This window comes from Neoarius graeffei, chromosome 17 (assembly GCF_027579695.1).
Source record: "Neoarius graeffei isolate fNeoGra1 chromosome 17, fNeoGra1.pri, whole genome shotgun sequence".
Classification (NCBI taxonomy): domain Eukaryota; kingdom Metazoa; phylum Chordata; class Actinopteri; order Siluriformes; family Ariidae; genus Neoarius; species Neoarius graeffei.
In genome coordinates, this window is record NC_083585.1 from 3,930,849 (window position 1) to 3,949,086 (window position 18,238).

At 46.2% G+C, this 18,238-nt stretch overlaps 1 non-coding gene and 1 pseudogene across 1 annotated transcript; both read right to left on the reverse strand.

Moving 5' to 3' along the window:
• Nucleotides 1-18,238, reverse strand: part of LOC132901311 (zinc finger protein 850-like) — a 495,238-nt pseudogene that overhangs the window by 344,250 nt on the left and 132,750 nt on the right.
• On the reverse strand, nucleotides 4,533-4,605 carry trnat-ugu (transfer RNA threonine (anticodon UGU)). The gene has a single exon. It is a non-coding gene; the product is annotated as a tRNA-Thr (tRNA).

Consider the following 18,238-nt stretch of genomic DNA (forward strand, 5'->3'; position numbering starts at 1 on the left):
TAGTTAATAAAGTAACGCATAGCATTTTATTGTAAGTAATGGGAACGGCGTTATAACGATGTAAAAAGTAATTAGTTAGATTACTCGTTACTAAAAAAAGTAACGCCGTTAGTAACGCCGTTTATTTCTAACGCCGTTATTCCCATCACTGGTCATTACTGTCCATGTCCAAATGGCGGCGCTATACCAGAGGGTGTCTTTGGCATGTGGATGTCTTCAGAACCATGATATCCTACAAGCTGTTAAGTTTGAGCCATATCAAGCAATGCATGGTGAATTTGTGACTCACTTCCTGTCTGTGTGGTGTAATGTACAGTATCAGTGACATCAAAAGTCTAAAGAAGATTGTACTATACCAATCAATTACCAATTTGAATATACCAATCTGAATCTGTTAAGCCTCAACATAAAATTAGGTACAAATATTGTTGGCTATTTTTTTTTTTTGCTGAATACAATAGGTCAATAAACATTAATTCAGCATATGTTGAGATTGCCCCTGTATTATTAAGTAAGAGTCATATTACCTTCAGTAAAAAAAAGCAAGAGCAGAAAGAGAATGCCAAGCCTTTAAATCACAAAAAATAAAAAAGTCATGTAATTTCACATCTGGAATCTTTAATGGTTTCAGTCACTTACACAGTTTGATAGGCTGCTCAGTTAACGATGAGAGAGTGAACAGCCTCTCGAATTGTCAAGTAAAACTCTTGAGCCTCTAATAAGTTACTGGGAAAAGTAAGCCCAGACTCTGACGTGACTATATTACATAAGTCAAATATATCATCGTCGCAGGGGACAGGTGAGAGGAACTTGCATGCCTGTCTGCAGTCATCAAGGTTGCTGTGTGAAACCATGAAGTCCTCAGTACCCCACAGCTGTGGTACAGTGTACATCACTTCCGGAATCCCACTGGGTGCGTTGGGATTTCTTATTGGCCGGATGCGGTGGCTGTTCCAGACTGCCTTGATCTCATCGAGCTGTTCCTGAAAATATGTATGGTCAAAACAAAGGTTTAAAGGCTAATCAGAAGATGTCACAAAAAAGCAGAAAATACACACATGCTTGTTGAGACATGAATTCTGTGATGCTAAATACTACAGGTAATATTTTACACTTCATACAACACAATTTTTTTTAAGATTTAAGAAGATTTTTTAAATTTTGTAATTGCATCTGAATCTCAAGTTCATTTCAATGGCATCTAAAACTATACCACTGCTTATGTGGTACCCTGGACATTTTATTTATTAGTTTATTATTTGCTTGTGTAGACACACCTGATTCCAGAACAGACTAGCCCAGCTGCTACTTTTCGCCTACAGATGGGAGTAGCAACCTGGTAGTGCGAGGGTGACTGTTTGCCTCGTTACCATGGTGACAGCTGTAGCTAAGAGGGAGGAAGTCCGGTGGAAATCGCTGTAATTAACAGTTCACCCTCATATGGTGTTAATAGTGTGTGTATTTGTGTGTTACAGTGAATTGCATCAAAATAAACCCATAATACCTGATTACAACAACACCTGAGTACAGTGTGTTACACTTATAATGATTTTTCTGTACTTGAATAGTCGACCGAAGTGTAAAATCAGTCAATTAATTAATTAATAATAAATAGGGAGAAAAGTAGTTTTCGAGTCGCCCACTGCCATTTTACAAGGAGACGCTTTTCGGTGCTGTCCAATGTCAGTGGTGCTGAAACACTTATCAACGATTCAACATCCCACAGCTGAATCTTAAAATGATTAGCCAAAAGCTATAACGTTATGGTTCCGCAGAATTGCATCCAGTAATTTCCTATATATGTATTATATATGTAATATTACATTTGCTCATGGTATGAAAGAGCATAAGCCACAAACTTTCCTCAACCTCACCTGAATACAGTTCCGAAAGCACAACTGCACAAGTGATTTGTCCAGGTAGTCACCAACAAACAGGCTCTCATCTTTCATTTCTCTCAGAAGTTGTATCCAGTACTCCATTCCTTCTTTACGCAGCATGCCCCACCAACTCTCAATCCTTTGATTTGTAGTGCTTGCTCCTGCGATGTAGCCTTGTTCACCAGATCTACTAACGGCATCACTGCAGCGAAGGTAGGTCTGGATGTCTCGGACAACCACATTCTCCATTCCCAGATCTGTTCGGGGGATCCAGGGACCACCACCAAACTGCTCCACGGTCTCCAAAAAGTATCCGCCAATAACGCGTGGGTCGCTGCTTGTGTGTGCAGCTTTTAACCAAATTATTTTGCAGGAAAAGCCATCTATGCAACCATTGATGCAGATTCCATATGGTTTTAACTTGTCATAAGAATCCACATGCCAGATGTAGTTGGGTCCTAGGGCAAAATACTGCCTACGGATCAGTCGCCTAGAACGACGCATGGACAAGGAGTGAGGGTCCAGTGCTGCATGAATCAAACGAACATCTTCCTTTTGTGCACGAATGCCATTTTCCAAGCATTTGTTGTACATCCACCTGTAGCCATGCAGTCTTCCAGGTCCTTCCAGCTGCTGCATGATGAAATCTATAACTTCCCCGAGGTCAACATGTTGTCTACGTTTGAGCCTGTACTTTTTGAGCAGCTGAATTAAGTGTCTCTTGCTCAGAAGTACTCCATGTCTAACTGCAAGTGATTTAAGGATATCATTATAATTAATTCCTAGATTAAAATAAAACAAAATCAGATCAAACTTGTCCATGTTTGCGGCTGAAGCTACTGATGCCAGAAAGTCAACAGTCTGAGTGATGAAATGACTAACACTTCTCGTGGCCACGCATTATTAATTCATGGCCACCTAATCATCTAATTCCCACGCATTAAACAAGTCGTGGCCACGGAATAGGATCTTGTTCCCACGCGTTATTAACTCGTGGCCACGGAATATTTTTTTTCCACCCATGTCACCAGAGGGGCTCCGTAATTATCTTTTATACTTGCATATATACAAACCTGCATGGATTCCTCCCTTTTCCCCATATACATGTGGAGCATCGGCTTTATTTGGAGTATCTAAGCACTCTTTTTTGGGATAGCTCAGTCATTAGATCTGATGTCCATTGAGCGCTAGGCAGGGGAGGTGTGAGCTCAAATCCCACCAAGAATAGGGATTTTTTTGAAGTGTAAATTAATTGTTAATTATTTCATTCATTTCTATTTTCATTTAATTGCTCATTTGTCCTTCAATTATTTTCATTCATTTATTTATTTATTTTTCTCATTTATTGTTCATAGCTTTGGGTGTGGTTCTGTTGGTTGACAAAGTCTAAGTCCTCGACAGGAACTTGACGGCAGACAGACTAATTGACAAAGTCCCACCGCTCAGTTTTACCATGGGCATCAGGCTGAAAAATGACAAAGTTCCCCTGCTCAGCTTTACCATGGGCACGAGGATGTACCTATTTTTTAGACAGGGCGGACGGACCAGGGCATTCGTCCGCCTGGCTGTGCCCGACGAGGAGTGCTCTCGGCCGGCTTGGGAGGCCAATGGCAGCCCCTCCTGGAAGTGCGGTTCAGAAAAAAATGGCAAAGTCCCACCGCTCAGTTTTGACTTAGTGACAAATCTTGTGACTTTTTGAACAAATCTTAGCTACTTTCGGGAGACAACATCTTTGTCTCCAGAGGATTAAAATGTTTATTCACTACAGGGCAGATGAGGCCTAATCATACCCGACTGAAAACGAAACATCCTTCTTGTGGTTGGTTTCCCAGGTAGACAGAGGCTGTGCACTGTGTGAGAGAAAAAATAAGGAAAACATCTTGTCTCTTCAAACTTTCTCTCTGAGTAATCATTTTATATGTAAGTATAGTAATTATCACTGCATAGTTGTTGTTTTTTTTTTAATTATGTGCATGCTGATTTTGTCAGATGACACTGAGGTTATAAAATAGGAATTTTCTCAGTGCAGAGTAGCAGCGTGAAAATGGCTTGGATGTGACTGCTGGTGAACATGTTTTAATGGGCCACATTTTAGTCACTATTTCACACTCGCTCCATTGCCTGATAACAGAAACAGAAAAAAATGTAAATGAGAATAGCTTTATTGGGAATTAGGTTGTATTAAAATCATGTCCGTTGCCAACTATGAGGTCACTGAGGTCTGGACCTCAGTATTTTTTTTTTTAGAACTAAAAAAAAAAAAAAGTTTAAACCTAAGTACAAATGGATAAAAAGCAAACTTCTCTGATAAGATGACTGCATGCTGTCCAAACACGTCTTCTCCCCAGCCAATGTCACATGGTCCCTCTTGAAGTCATTTTTTTGTTGATGTTATCAACTGTGTATTGATGGAGACTTGAGTGCAACATGTTTTGCAGAAATTGCACACCAAAGACCCCTTCAGGTTCTTTGTCTCATCCACAGTAATCTCACTGATCTTCAAATTGTCCATCTGGGGCCATTCTCACCAGCAGAAAGTGGTCTTCAGGTGATGAAAAATCATGAGCAGCACTTGCTCACCTTCTGGTGTCAGTGTTCTCAATATCCCTTCTTTTGTCTGGATCACCTTTCTACATTCAAAATGTCCCTTACAGGCCCCAGTAAGGGTTGAACTCACAACCTCTGGTTTACAAGACCAGCGCTCTTACCACTGAGCTATGGAGCCCTGACTCATTCACAGTTACTGAAGATTGTGGCCACAGCAGAACCTTGAAGGCCCTGTGCCAATCCTCAAAACAGCCCACAGAAACTGCTGTAATGTCACTCACAACTTTACTTCCTAGCTGCAGTTAGCTTCTGTTTAGTATTTGCCTCACAAAAAATGGCTACACATTTTAAATAATGCAGTGTGTCAATCATAGAGTGGGCTGTACATTCTGGCTACTTTCTCATCTGAGCTAACAAAAACACTGGACAGGCCAAGCCATCAAGAGACAAACCATAAACACCATGAGTGACCTCAGTGATCTTCAGGCTCTTCATGTGGGGCCATCCTCAAGTCAAGTCAAGTTTATTTGTATAGCGCTTTTAACAATAAACATTGTCACAAAGCAGCTTTACAGCATTTGAATGACTTAAAATATGAACTAATTTTATCCCTAATCTATCCCCAATGAACAAGCCTGTGGCAACGGTGGCAAGGAAAAACTCCCTCAGACGACATGAGGAAGAAACCTCGAGAGGAACCAGACTCAAAAGGGAACCCATCCTCATTTGGGCAACAACAGACAACATGACTATAACATTAACAGTCCTAATATCAAGTCAGCTTCGTTGATGCTATAAATTCCCCACCGACAGAAACCCGAGCAGAAAACCATTCACGAAAACTGCAGTCCCAAAGTCAGCAAGTCAACTGCAGTCCCCAAGTCAACTGCAGTCCCCAAAGTCAGCAAGTCAACTGCAGTCCGCAGCCACAAAAGCACCACTGCAAGTGTCCAGAGCTTCCTCCAGGTGCGACCCCCAGTTGTCCACATGGGACCGCCCTCCACAGGAGCGATGCGATGAGACCATGGTTAGTAGGGGTAGCACGGTGGTGTAGTGGTTAGTGCTGTTGCCTCACAGCAAGAAGGTCTGGGTTTGAGCCCCATGGCTGGCGAGGGCCTTCCTGTGTGGAGTTTGCATGTTGTCTGTGTGGGTTTCCTCCGGGTGCTCCAGTTTCCCCCACAGTCCAAAGACATGCAGGTTAATTTAACTGGTGACTCTAAATTGATGGTTGTCTATGTGTCAGTCAGGGCAGGAATTTCATGAGGGCTATGGCCCTTGTGCTCTCTCAATTTGGCCTTGTGTCCTTGGAAAAAAAATATTTGCTGTAAGGCCACAGTGGCCTTGATGCCTTGCGGTTTTGTAGTCTGCCTCGTGACTGCCAATAGGCTTTAACATCACCTGCGTCTATTGAGAAAAAAATACGTCTTTTGATGACATTCTGGATTCTTATTGGGCAACTCATCAGTGGTGGATCGGACTCGAGCCTGGCATGAACCGCTCCGGCGTGCTATAATGACAGCAATCTATCACCAGCCAACCAGGAGACTTAATCCCCTTCCCACTTGTGTCCGCATCCGAGACGTTGAATTTTCACAGAAGGAGGGAAGAAGTTGACTGAGGTAAGACTGTGAGATAAATTAACGAACAAATAAGATAGGAATTTCAACATACTGTATAGGGCTTAAGTTTGTTACTGTTATAGAAGCATTACTTGTACAGTAACGTTATGTCGTTACAACGTTGACCCACTTTTAACATGCCAAGTACCGACTGTAGCCGGTAACAAATGCTAATTACAGTAGCTTGCTGTCAAGTTTTTCCTTTGTTGAGCTTTAAGAGTAAGGTCATGGATGTTACTACTGCTTGTGTTAGGACTTGGACTGTTTTGGCCTCTAGAGGCCGCTGTTATTTCCTTTTCGTGTCATATTTATTTTGGCCTCTAGAGGCCGCCACTGTTCCTGTGTTTTGTGTTTTTTTTTGTTAATTGCCTGTTAGTCCTAATTATCTTCACCTGTGTCCTTAATTAGTTTGTGTATTTATACCCCTGAGTTCAGTCCTCTTGTCACGGAGTCTTTGTGCTGTTATGTTTATCTCCAGTTTCCTTTGTACTGTGTTTTGTGGATCTTCTGAGCTTTTGCATTTTTGCCTTTTTCTTTTTGAATTATACTCTTTGTTTTTTTTTTTTGTTTTGCCCTGGATTGTATATAGTGTACATAGTATAAATAAACCTTTTGTTACTTTTTCTACTTCTGCCTCACGCCTCTGCATTTGAGTCATTCCCCTGGTGGCCTAGTGGGGATTTGCTGGATCATCACACCAACGAACCAGGTTCGAATCCCAGCAAAACCCTAACAGAAAGACTCCGTCATGACCGACTCAGCAGAGGCTGCTTCAACTGTCTACCCGGCCAACCTTCAGGGAATTATGGCAGCTTTGACACGCTTCGGAGCGACCATGGACGCTCATGGACGTACGCTCACCAGCCAACGTGAGGCCCTTGCTCGCCACGAGGAACTGCTTCAGCAAATTGGGAAAACCCTGGCACAGCTGACATCTCTGCCTGCATCTCCTGATCCAGTTCCTGCTCCTGATCCAGCTCCCACTCCTGCTCCAGTGCCTCCTGCCATGCTGCCTTCTTCACCTCGCGAACCCAGCCTTCCTGCACCACAGAGGTATGACGGCAAGCACAGTGAGTGCCGAGAGTTCCTTACCCAGTGTCAACTCACCTTTGAGCTTCAGCCTACCACCTACACTACAGATCGCCGCAAGATTGCCTTTGTGATAACCTTATTAGCTGGTAAGGCGCGAGCCTGGGCTACTGCTATCTGGCAAAGACAGGGACCTGAGTGCCTTGATTTCCAGCTGTTCTCTGAAGAGATGCTTCGGGTTTTCGATCAGGCAGACATCAGTACCAACGCAGCCCGAAAGCTCATGTCCATCCGGCAAGGAGGAAGCGTCGCAGATTACGCCATCTCGTTCCGAACACTCGCAGCAGTAAGTGGATGGAACGAGACTGCCCTGGTGTCAGCCTTCCACCATGGTCTGTCTGACCCCATCAAGGACGGTCTGGCCTCTATTGGATGCCCAAGTGACCTCGAAACCCTCATCTCACATGCTATTCGTCTGGACAACAGGATGAGAGAACGCCACCAAGCCTTGAGCCCCCCCAGCCTCCCTACCTCTACCTGGAGACTGTCTACCTCCTTCAGTGACTGTCCAGAACCCATGCAAGTGGGTCGTACTCGCCTCTCCGCATCTGAGAGGGAGCGCAGAAGGAGGGACAAGTGCTGCATCTACTGTGGCAAGCCTGGTCACTTCCGAGCATCATGTCCCGAACTCTTGGGAAAAGGACCGCCCCGTCCAGCCGAGGGAGGGTTGTGACGGGGCCTACCCTCTCTCCCGGACTCCCTGGCCAAGGAATCTACATCCCGGTCTCCATCTCCTGGGGTGAGTCTGTCCACTCTTGTCAAGCTTTGATAGACTCAGGGGCGGCTGGGAACTTTATGGATATTCACTTCGCCCAAAGCATCAATATACCTACTGCACCTCTTGAAGTCCCTCTGTGTGTGTCTGCCCTCGATGGCCAAGCGTTAGGTGATGGAAGAGTCACTCAAGTTACTTCTCCAGTCTTCCTCCAGTCTCAAGGTCACAAGGAAGAAATATCCCTGCACCTGATTCCTTCACCTGAGTTCCCAGTTATTCTAGGCCTTCCTTGGCTTACTCGCCACAACCCTCGCATAGACTGGGTAACAAGCCAGGTTGTGGAATGGGGCCCTGCATGCCATGCCTCTTGTTTGCTCTCTAGCTCTCCTGTGTCTCCTGCCGAGCCCCCTGATCTCACCGAGTTATCTCAAGTTCCCACAGAGTACTGGGATCTCAAGGAGGTATTCAGCAAGAGCAGGGCCGCCGTTCTTCCTCCGCACCGGGCCTACGACTGTGCCATCGACTTGCTCCCTGGGACTACCCCTCCTCGTGGCAGACTGTTTTCCCTCTCTCAGCCAGAACGCAAGGCTATGGAGGAATACCTCAAAGACGCCCTGGTCTCTGGGTTCATTCGACCCTCCACCTCACCTGCTGGTGCCGGCTTCTTCTTTGTCGGCAAGAAGGATGGGGGGCTTCGACCATGTATTGACTACAGGGGCCTGAACAAGATTACTGTGCGCAACCGATATCCCCTTCCGCTGATGTCCACTGCTTTCGACCTGCTCCAAGGCGCCACCGTCTTCACCAAGTTGGACCTACGGAACGCATACCACCTCATCCGTATCCGACAGGGAGACGAGTGGAAGACTGCCTTTAACACCCCGTCTGGGCACTACGAATACCAGGTGATGCCCTTCGGACTCACCAACGCACCAGCTGTTTTTCAGGCCCTAATCAACGACGTCTTAAGGGACATGATTAACCTGTACGTCTTTGTCTACCTCGATGACATCCTTATCTTTTCCAAGACCGTGCAGGAGCACCGCCACCATGTCCGCCAGGTTCTCCAGAGGCTGCTACAGAACAATCTGTTCGCCAAGGCCCAGAAATGTGAATTTCATGTTCCCGAGGTCTCCTTTCTGGGATTTATTGTACGGACAGGCCAACTCCAAATGGACCCTGCCAAGACCCTGGCCGTCCGGGACTGGCCTACTCCCAAGTCCGTTAAGGAGGTTCAGCGGTTCTTAGGATTCGCTAACTTCTACCGCAAGTTCATCAGGAACTTCAGTTCTGTGGCAGCACCCATGTCAGACCTCACCAAAGGGACAGGTGGATCTTATGGCTGGTCTCCTCAGGCAGAAAAGGCGTTCAAAGACCTCAAGGCCCGCTTCTGCACGGCACCCATTCTGGTCCTCCCGGACACCTCCCAACCATTCATTGTGGAGGTGGACGCCTCGGACAGTGGTGTCGGCGCGGTACTCTCTCAACGTTCGGAAGGAAAGCTGCACCCCTGCGCTTACTTCTCCCACCGCCTGAGTCCTGCGGAGTCCCGGTACGATGTGGGGGATCGAGAACTGCTAGCGGTCAAACTGGCCCTTGAGGAGTGGAGGCACTGGCTGGAGGGAGCGCAACATCCATTCCTGGTTTGGACTGACCACAAGAACCTGGAGTACCTCCAGCAAGCCAAGAGACTGAACCCTCGACAGGCTAGGTGGGCCCTGTTTTTCAGTCGGTTTGACTTCACCCTCTCGTACCGTCCCGGCTCCAAGAACACCAAACCTGACGCACTGTCCAGGCTGTTCTCTGCCACTAACAGGGAGAATGAAGTCGGGCCTATTATCCCGGTGTCCCGGATTGTGGCCCCTGTCCGCTGGGGTATTGAGGAGGCTGTTCGACGAGCCCAACGCCAGGACCCCGGTCCTGGGACGGGGCCACCGGGCCTCTTGTACGTCCCACATCAAGCCCGGGCCAAGGTTCTCCAGTGGGGTCACTCTTCCCCTCTCACCGCCCACCCGGGAGCTCGGAGGACCCTGGACTTCCTGAAAAGACGCTTCTGGTGGCCTAACATGGAGCAGGAAGTAAGGTCATTTGTCCTGTCCTGTGAGGTTTGCACCAGAACCAAGAACCCACGACAGCGTCCCCAGGGTCTCCTGCATCCTCTGACCATTCCCCGGCGTCCCTGGTCCCACGTGGCAGTCGACTTCATCACGGGTCTCCCTGAGTCACAAGGTAACATGGTCATTTTGGTCATTGTTGACAGATTCTCCAAGGCCTGCCGCTTCATACCTCTGTGCAAACTCCCCTCTGCTCTTGAAACAGCGAAACTTATATTTAATCATGTCTTCCGAGTCTTTGGTCTTCCACAGGACATCGTCTCAGACCGAGGGCCCCAGTTCTCCTCCCGAGTGTGGCACGGGTTCTGCAAGGTCATCGGAGCCACTGCCAGCCTCTCCTCTGGGTTTCACCCACAGTCCAATGGTCAGACGGAGAGGCTCAACCAGGACCTGGAAACCACCCTGCGAGGCCTGGCTATGGATAACCCGACATCGTGGAGCACCTGGCTGCCATGGGCAGAGTACGCCCACAACACCCTGCAGTCATCGGCCACCAAGCTGTCGCCATTCCAGTGCCAATTCGGGTTCCAGCCACCTCTGTTCCCGGACCAGGAGGAGGACGCGGGGGTGCCCTCGGTCAACCAATATGTGAGACGGTGTCGCAAGACCTGGAGCAAGGTCAGGAAGACCCTCATACAGACCTCCAGAACCAACCAGACTCAGGCCAACCGCCATAGAAGACCTGCACACACTTTCCGCCCTGGGCAGCGGGTTTGGCTGTCCACTAAGGACCTTCCGCTGCGGGTGGAGAACCGCAAGCTTGCTCCTCGCTACATTGGCCCCTTCAAGGTGGTGCGCAGGGTGAACCCTGTCTCCTACCAGCTCCAGTTGCCCCAGACTCTGAGGATCAACCCCACTTTCCATGTTTCCCTGTTGCGGCCTGTACTGACGTCTACATATGCCCCTGCCCCTAGGAACCCCCCACCCCCCCGCATCTTCCAGGGGCAGACTGTGTTCACTGTGCATCGCCTGCTTGACTCCCGCCGGGTCCGCGGCGGGTTGCAATATCTGGTGGACTGGGAGGGCTATGGTCCTGAGGAGCGCTGCTGGGTTCCTGCTCGGGATGTCCTGGATAAAGAACTGTGTCGGGACTTCCATTCGGCCCATCCGGATCGCCCTGGGAACGTCAGGAGACGCTCCTAGAGGGGGGGGGTCCTGTGAGGACTTGGACTGTTTTGGCCTCTAGAGGCCGCTGTTATTTCCTTTTCATGTCATATTTATTTTGGCCTCTAGAGGCCGCCACTGTTCCTGTGTTTTGTGTTTTTTTTTGTTAATTGCCTGTTAGTCCTAATTATCTTCACCTGTGTCCTTAATTAGTTTGTGTATTTATACCCCTGAGTTCAGTCCTCTTGTCACGGAGTCTTTGTGCTGTTATGTTTATCTCCAGTTTCCTTTGTACTGTGTTTTGTGGATCTTCTGAGCTTTTGCATTTTTGCCTTTTTCTTTTTGAATTATACTCTTTGTTTTTTTTTTTGTTTTGCCCTGGATTGTATATAGTGTACATAGTATAAATAAACCTTTTGTTACTTTTTCTACTTCCGCCTCACGCCTCTGCATTTGAGTCATTGGCCTAGTGGGGATTTGCTGGATCATCACACCAACGAACCAGGTTCAAATCCCAGCAAAACCCTAACAGCTTGTTCCTGCTGTAATATGATATGTGCTGTTGTCTGTTCATAGCCACTTTTTTAATCTATGCAGTTAACATTGTTTTGTTACTAGTATTGTATTTTTTTTTTTTGCTGTTTAACTGAAGTGTAACTGCTGCCATCTTGATGAGGTCACCATCGCAAGAGATTTTATCTCATTGTTAAAAACAGAAAAATGCAGGCAGATTGTCCAAGGAGCATGCAAAGTGCAAAGACCTTAAATTGCTCTGTGTAAATTAGAAAATGGTGCAACTTCCTCTGTAGTCGTCATCGGACAAGCACAGACTTGTCTTGAGTTTTGAGCCAATCACAACAGGGCAGCACTGTGGCCTGAGGTAAAACATGATAGTTTAAGTTTGTTTAAATTACAAAAATGAGTACACCCAATGACTGTCTCATATACTCTTCATATACTCATACTGTTTAAGTAATGCAATAAAACTAATCTTTAAAAGTGGTATTTACTCAAACTGTTTGCATAGAATGAACTTTCAGGTTAACAGTGTAATAGTGTTGCACTGTTCTGCAAATTTGCAATTTAATATTTCAAATCTTGAGACATGAAAGTGCTATTTTAAAAAATAAAAGGCCAGAAATGTTTTCTTTGTTGTCTATTTAGTTCATTTTATTTCCTCAATAATTTTCCTTGATTGAGAAATCAGTCTGGGCTCTCATGGGTTAATCAGTAGCCTGCATGCTACAGGGATTAAAGCAAAAAAAAAAAAAATCCTGAGCCTGAACTTCTTAGACTCATGCAAGCGCCTCTATATGGCCGGTCAGTTGGAAGAGTTGGCACACAATATAGGCATATATATGTTTTATGTGGTTGCAGGGGTCGTAATATGCGACATGAACACATTCACAGGGTCAAAAAGATTGCATGAATGATTGCAGACTAAGTTTGACTTTTGAAAATGCAATACCAAAAACGGCCAGTAGATGGCAAAAGTGCACCTCACCAAAATCTACATGTAGCATTTAGGATTTCTTTTGATATCAAGTTTTGATGCTAAGCTTTGTCCTTAACAGGTTACAAATTGACCTACAATCACAAGGTGAACTGTTACAAGGGTATGTGAAATGCAGTCTAGCATTGGAAAAATAAAATCTTTGTAACCATTTAATTTAGGGTACATTAAAAGGACAGTGGTTTACTTTTTAAACAGTTTTAATAATTCAAATAATTCAACAATTTCAACATTTCAATAACTTTTAACTTTTAACTCACAGCTGCTCTGTGAGCAGGGTCTGACTCGTGTCTAGGAAGAACCTTTTTGCCGCTGGATGCATATATGAGCTTCTTGGAGCACAGCATGCAGAAGCAAGCACCTGGCTCCCTCAACTTCCTACACCAACTGCTAAATGGCTTGCCATCTCGTCCAATCTCCTCCAGCCATGCCCAGCGCCATTTATTCTTCAGACCTTTATCTATGGCGAGGGTATTTTCCCCTGGCTTCATATACTGCATCGCCCCCACTCCATGAAATGCCGCTCTCTCTACTCTGAAGTTGCTCGAAGCACATTGTGTTAAGACCCGCCCCATTTTACTTCTGATTGGCTAATACTGTTAGTTTCAGAACTGGAGAGTTGCGCTTCTTTCCTATCATTGGCAGAGAACGAACACACTCGAAAGCCATGGGGTTATCGAACGTTTTTTTCCTCCTAATAATTATTTATATATATTTATATATATATATATATATATATATATATATATTGCCCGGAGTCAAGTGCTGCATGCCGGAAATCCGGCAGGGGGCCGGAATACTTTAATCCCTGATGCTAGTATATGTTCCATTTACAGTCAAACATTTTGATGTACTCCAGGTGTAACCCCTCATAAAATCTGCATTGTGAAGTGCTTGAAGGACGAGGAGACGTGGGACAGTGCAGCAAACTTTATTTACCCTGGGATGCACAAAATAACATGGGAGATCAGCAGGGCAGCGCAGGCTTGCATGCACAAAAGAAAGCACTCGCTCACTCTCCAGGAACTGTGCGAGAGAGCATATGAATAAAATCAAATAAAACAGAAAAGAGCCTAACAAGGAATTGCTTATGTACCTGGGATGCACAAAATAACACGGGAGATCAGCAGGGCAGCGCAGGCTTGCATGCACAAAAGAAAGCTAGCGTGGGGAGAGATAACGAATTAGCTGTACACACGTGTGCTCTGTAAACTCTGACATAACATGCTCAAATTGACATTAAAATAATATAACATACACTGACAATGACTACAAGTGTTCAGACACAATCTACATCAATGAGTGTTGATTTAGAATGTTAACACGAGCATGAATATTTAATTACGTTCGAAGCGCTGTTTACATAGAACTTACCACTTGCTCACTCTCCAGGAACTGTGAGAGAGAGCCAAGCGGTTCTACCTCTAGAGGTCGGTATTCACGTGAAAAGCTGGGTGCAAGTGGGATCAATATATATACTGTTACATTCTCCCCCTCTTAATTCCACTTGCACACAAAAAAACACAACAAAGCCAATGCTCCTGCATCAGACATCCCAACAACAAACATCCATGGCAAGTAGAATACCCAGGTACAAGGATAACACACTATTATTACACACATTATTACACATTATACACATCACAAAGATCTTGAATTGAAATAGGCATATCATCCTGAGATACACCTCCGTCAACCAAAGGTTGTTCATCTAAGAACTCGTGAGGGTGACACAAACCCTACAAAGATGGCCTACGAAGTGCCATTTACACTTCACACATTCAATTCAGTATCAGCATGCACAATAACATGCCACATCAACATCATAATACCAAGAAGCCACTTAAAAATGAAAGGGAAGAAAAGTAGGAAAATAGTAGAAGAGGAAGACTCTACATTAACCAACTGTTGTAACACTAAGAACTGAACTTGCCCACTTCCTAAGTCTACTGGCTGGTGAGGCAAGTGTTTTCTGAGCAGACATATTGTAAATTAGTCTATTCACTGGTCGAATAATCCGACCCACTCTAGACCTACGTGTAGGAGTGTCAGGCACGTGTTGGGCTTCTGTAGGCACAGGGGAATGTAGGGGCATGGCGTGTCTGTGTGGTACAGTGGTGCCCAGACTAACACTGTCAACTGCACTGGCACTCGCATCAGAATCACAGGTCTCCTGGTCTGGCACTGCACTGGCAATTTTAGCACTATTGGTCAGAGAGTTATTGTCTGCTGTCAGCTCAGCCATACCAGGGGTTTCTGAATGTGGAATACGGTCAGGGCTCTCGAAGCCAGGCTCTTCAAAAGGACTGTGAGATACCCATTCATTTGTTAGGACAGTTTTGTCTACGCACTCTGAGTGCTGGTTGGAGGAAAACATGGTGTTGTCATCACACTCAACACTACAGGAGGAATCCAAAGATACACTCTCACTCTCTGCTTCAGTCATGACAAGGAGAAAATTCACACACAGGAGCATGTTACGATGAACGACTTTAGTCTGTCCAGTTACTGGGTTGAGAATTTTGAAAATATGAGTCTTTGGATCAGTGTCAGTTACAGTGTAAACAACATTTTCCCACTTGTCTGCCAACTTCTTTCGGCCTCTCTCACCCTTGTTAGCAAGCAGCACTCTGTCACCGCACACAATCTGGCCACCCTTCACCTGCCGGTTGTAGACTTGAGCTTGGTGTTTCTGCTCTCTACTGGCGTTCTCCTCAACAAGGAGCATGGCCTCACGGAGGTCTTTGTGGAGGGATTCTACAAACTTGGGGTAGGCAACTTCACCATCTTCCCTCAGTACAGACTTAAACAAGACATCCACTGGTAGGCGAGGGACACAGCCAAACATAAGGTAAAATGGGGGGAAGCCAGTTGTTTCATGGACAGTGCAATTATACATAAAAGCCAGTGTATGCAACATTTGCAGCCAATATTGTTTCTCTCTAGGCGGGAGTGCTCTGATCATGTTGCCTAGTGTGCGGTTGAACCGCTCAGCAAGGCCATTGCCCATATGGTGATAGGCAGTTGTGTGTGACTTCTTCACCCCTGAGATCTGAAGCAGGGCAGCTATCAATTCACTTTCGAAGTTCGACCCTTGGTCCGAGTGAATGTGTTCAGGAAAGCCATAGAAACAGAAAAAATTGTCCCACAGCTTCCGAGCCACCTGTCTTGCCATCTGGTCTGGGTCTTTAGCCACTCTGTATAAGATCTCATCCATTATAGACAACTTCTGCCACTGCTTAAGAAGTCTCAGTGTAGTCCATGTCTCTTGAGCGCATTCACGCCTGGAGGGTCGCCGCCTCCGTCCAACATAAAAAATGACATGGGCAAGGTCAGCATCACCACGCTGTCTGTCTACAAGCTCACATGTGGAAAAGGACGGCAGTGCACTCTGACCAATGTCAGTGAGACTCTGAACGTGGTGGGCTAAGGGAACGGCTCTCACCCTGGCAGCAGTTTCCCAGTCCGTGTGGCTACTCATAACTGCGGCAACATCTACAGCAGACATTGAGGAAACAGCAGGGTGGTGAGCATGTGACCTCCCAGACATGCCAACGAGTTGAGTTGCTGGACAGGCTGTAGACTGACGGAATACGTCCTGTAATTCAGGGCCAGGCAGATTTTCTGAGATGGACAGAAGGGCAGAGTAAGGCTCATTAATTAGTCTGTGACTCACTTTAGTTGCAGCAAAAGGGATTCGACGCAGTGCATCTGCAACAACATTTTTACTACCAGGGACATATTTCACATCAAAATCATAGGCTGCAAGCTTGGCCACCCAGCGTTGTTCACAAGCGTCCAGCCTGGGCTTAGTCATGATGTGTGTCAGCGGATTGTTATCCGTCCAAGCAGTGAATTTGTGTCCCTTCAGCCAGTGACTCAATTTCTCACAGACCGCCCACTTCAAAGCAAAAACTCGAGACGGTGGGCAGGATACTTGCTCTGGGCTTTACTTAAAGTCTTGCTTGCAAAGGCTATAGGCTGAGCCCAGTCTTCTCCAGGCAAAACTTGTGATAAAACAGCACCCAGGCCATCAGTAGAGGCATCAGTAGCCAAAATAAAAGGTCTGGAAAAGTCAGGGCGTGCCAACACCACATTAGCAAGAAGTGCATCTTTAAGCTTATGCAAGGCCTGCTCGCAGTCAGGGGTCCAATCAGCTGCTGTCAATTGCCTTGACATGGGAACCTTCTTTCTCCTGCCATCTCTGTGTGCTCTCACCTGTTTACGCCCAACTGTGAGGTGAAAAAGTGGCTTGGCTATGGTGGAGCAGTTCTCAATGAAACGCTGATACCACATCACCAGTCCTAAAAAGGACTGAATCTTCTTGACGTCAGGAGTCAGCCCATCAGCTTTCATTAGATCTGCTCTGACAACATTCGTGATGGCCTCCACTTTGGATGGGTCAGTGGAAATCCCTTGACTGTCAATGACATGGCCAAGGAACCTTACAGAGCGTCGGAGAAAAAAACATTTCTTAGGTGAGAGTTTCAGGTTGTGTGCACGCAGCCTCTGAAAAATGATCTCAAGTCTTTTTAGAGCCTCATCTTCAGTTGGGGCAAATGTCAAGAGATCATCAAGATAGCATAGCAAACTCATGAAATTCTGATCACCAAAAATCTTCATCATCATTCTCATGAAACTGGCTGGGCTATTGCAGAGGCCTTGTGGGAGCCTGTTATACTCATGTAGGCCAACAGGAGAAGCGAAAGCTGTGTACTTTTTGTCATCCTCATGGAGGGGAATGTTATAAAATCCTGAGGTTAAGCCCATTGTGCTAAAAAACACATTGCCACCTAGTGCAGCGAGGCAGTCTTCTTGGTGGGGCAGCGGGTGCGCATCTTTGACCGTACGTGCATTCAGCCACCGAAAGTCTGTACACAGACTCAAATCTCCATTTTTCTTCCATACTAGGATGAGTGGGGATGCAAATTCACTCGAGGACTTTCTAATTATCCCCCTCTCTTCCATCTTGTTAAGAACAACTCTGAGTTTCTGATAGTCAGCAGGGGGAACTCGTCTGTATGGCAGCCGGAATGGCTTCTTGTCTACTAAATGGATGCGGTGAACAAAATCCTTAACTTTGCCGCAGTCTAAGCTGTGCTTGGAAAAGATGTCTGAATATGCCACTGCGAGCTTACATAATTCATGTTTCCCACTCTCAGACACTTCACAAGAGTCAATGTCTAAATCTGTCAGGCCATGCTGGTTCAACATGTCTGCAACGTTGGCACCTGGCATTTGTGTGTTGCTCTTAGTCCACTGGCTATTAGCTGTAAGGTGAAGGGGCTCACAGTCTAACATGTCTTCCAAAGCCAGACAGGGATGCACATCGGCTATTTTGGCATTTCTCCTAAGAACGACAGGCTTGTCAGTTGGATTCATAATTTTCATGGGAACCCACCCATCCCCCACAATGGAGTAACTATACATCCCACTAAAATGTTTCTTGGGACTGCATGAGGTGTGGTGGGCTCAACCATAACTGTGCAGCTTGGCGGGCCGCGTGAGTTCTCTGGCAGCTTACCCCAGACAAGATGTTCATGGCCTGGTAGAAGAGTAATGGCTTGGCGGAGCTTCACTGTACCCATCTTGTCAGGCATGTCATCCCCTGTCCACTGGTGAACACCGGCGAGCATGGCAACAAAGTTGTCTTGGGC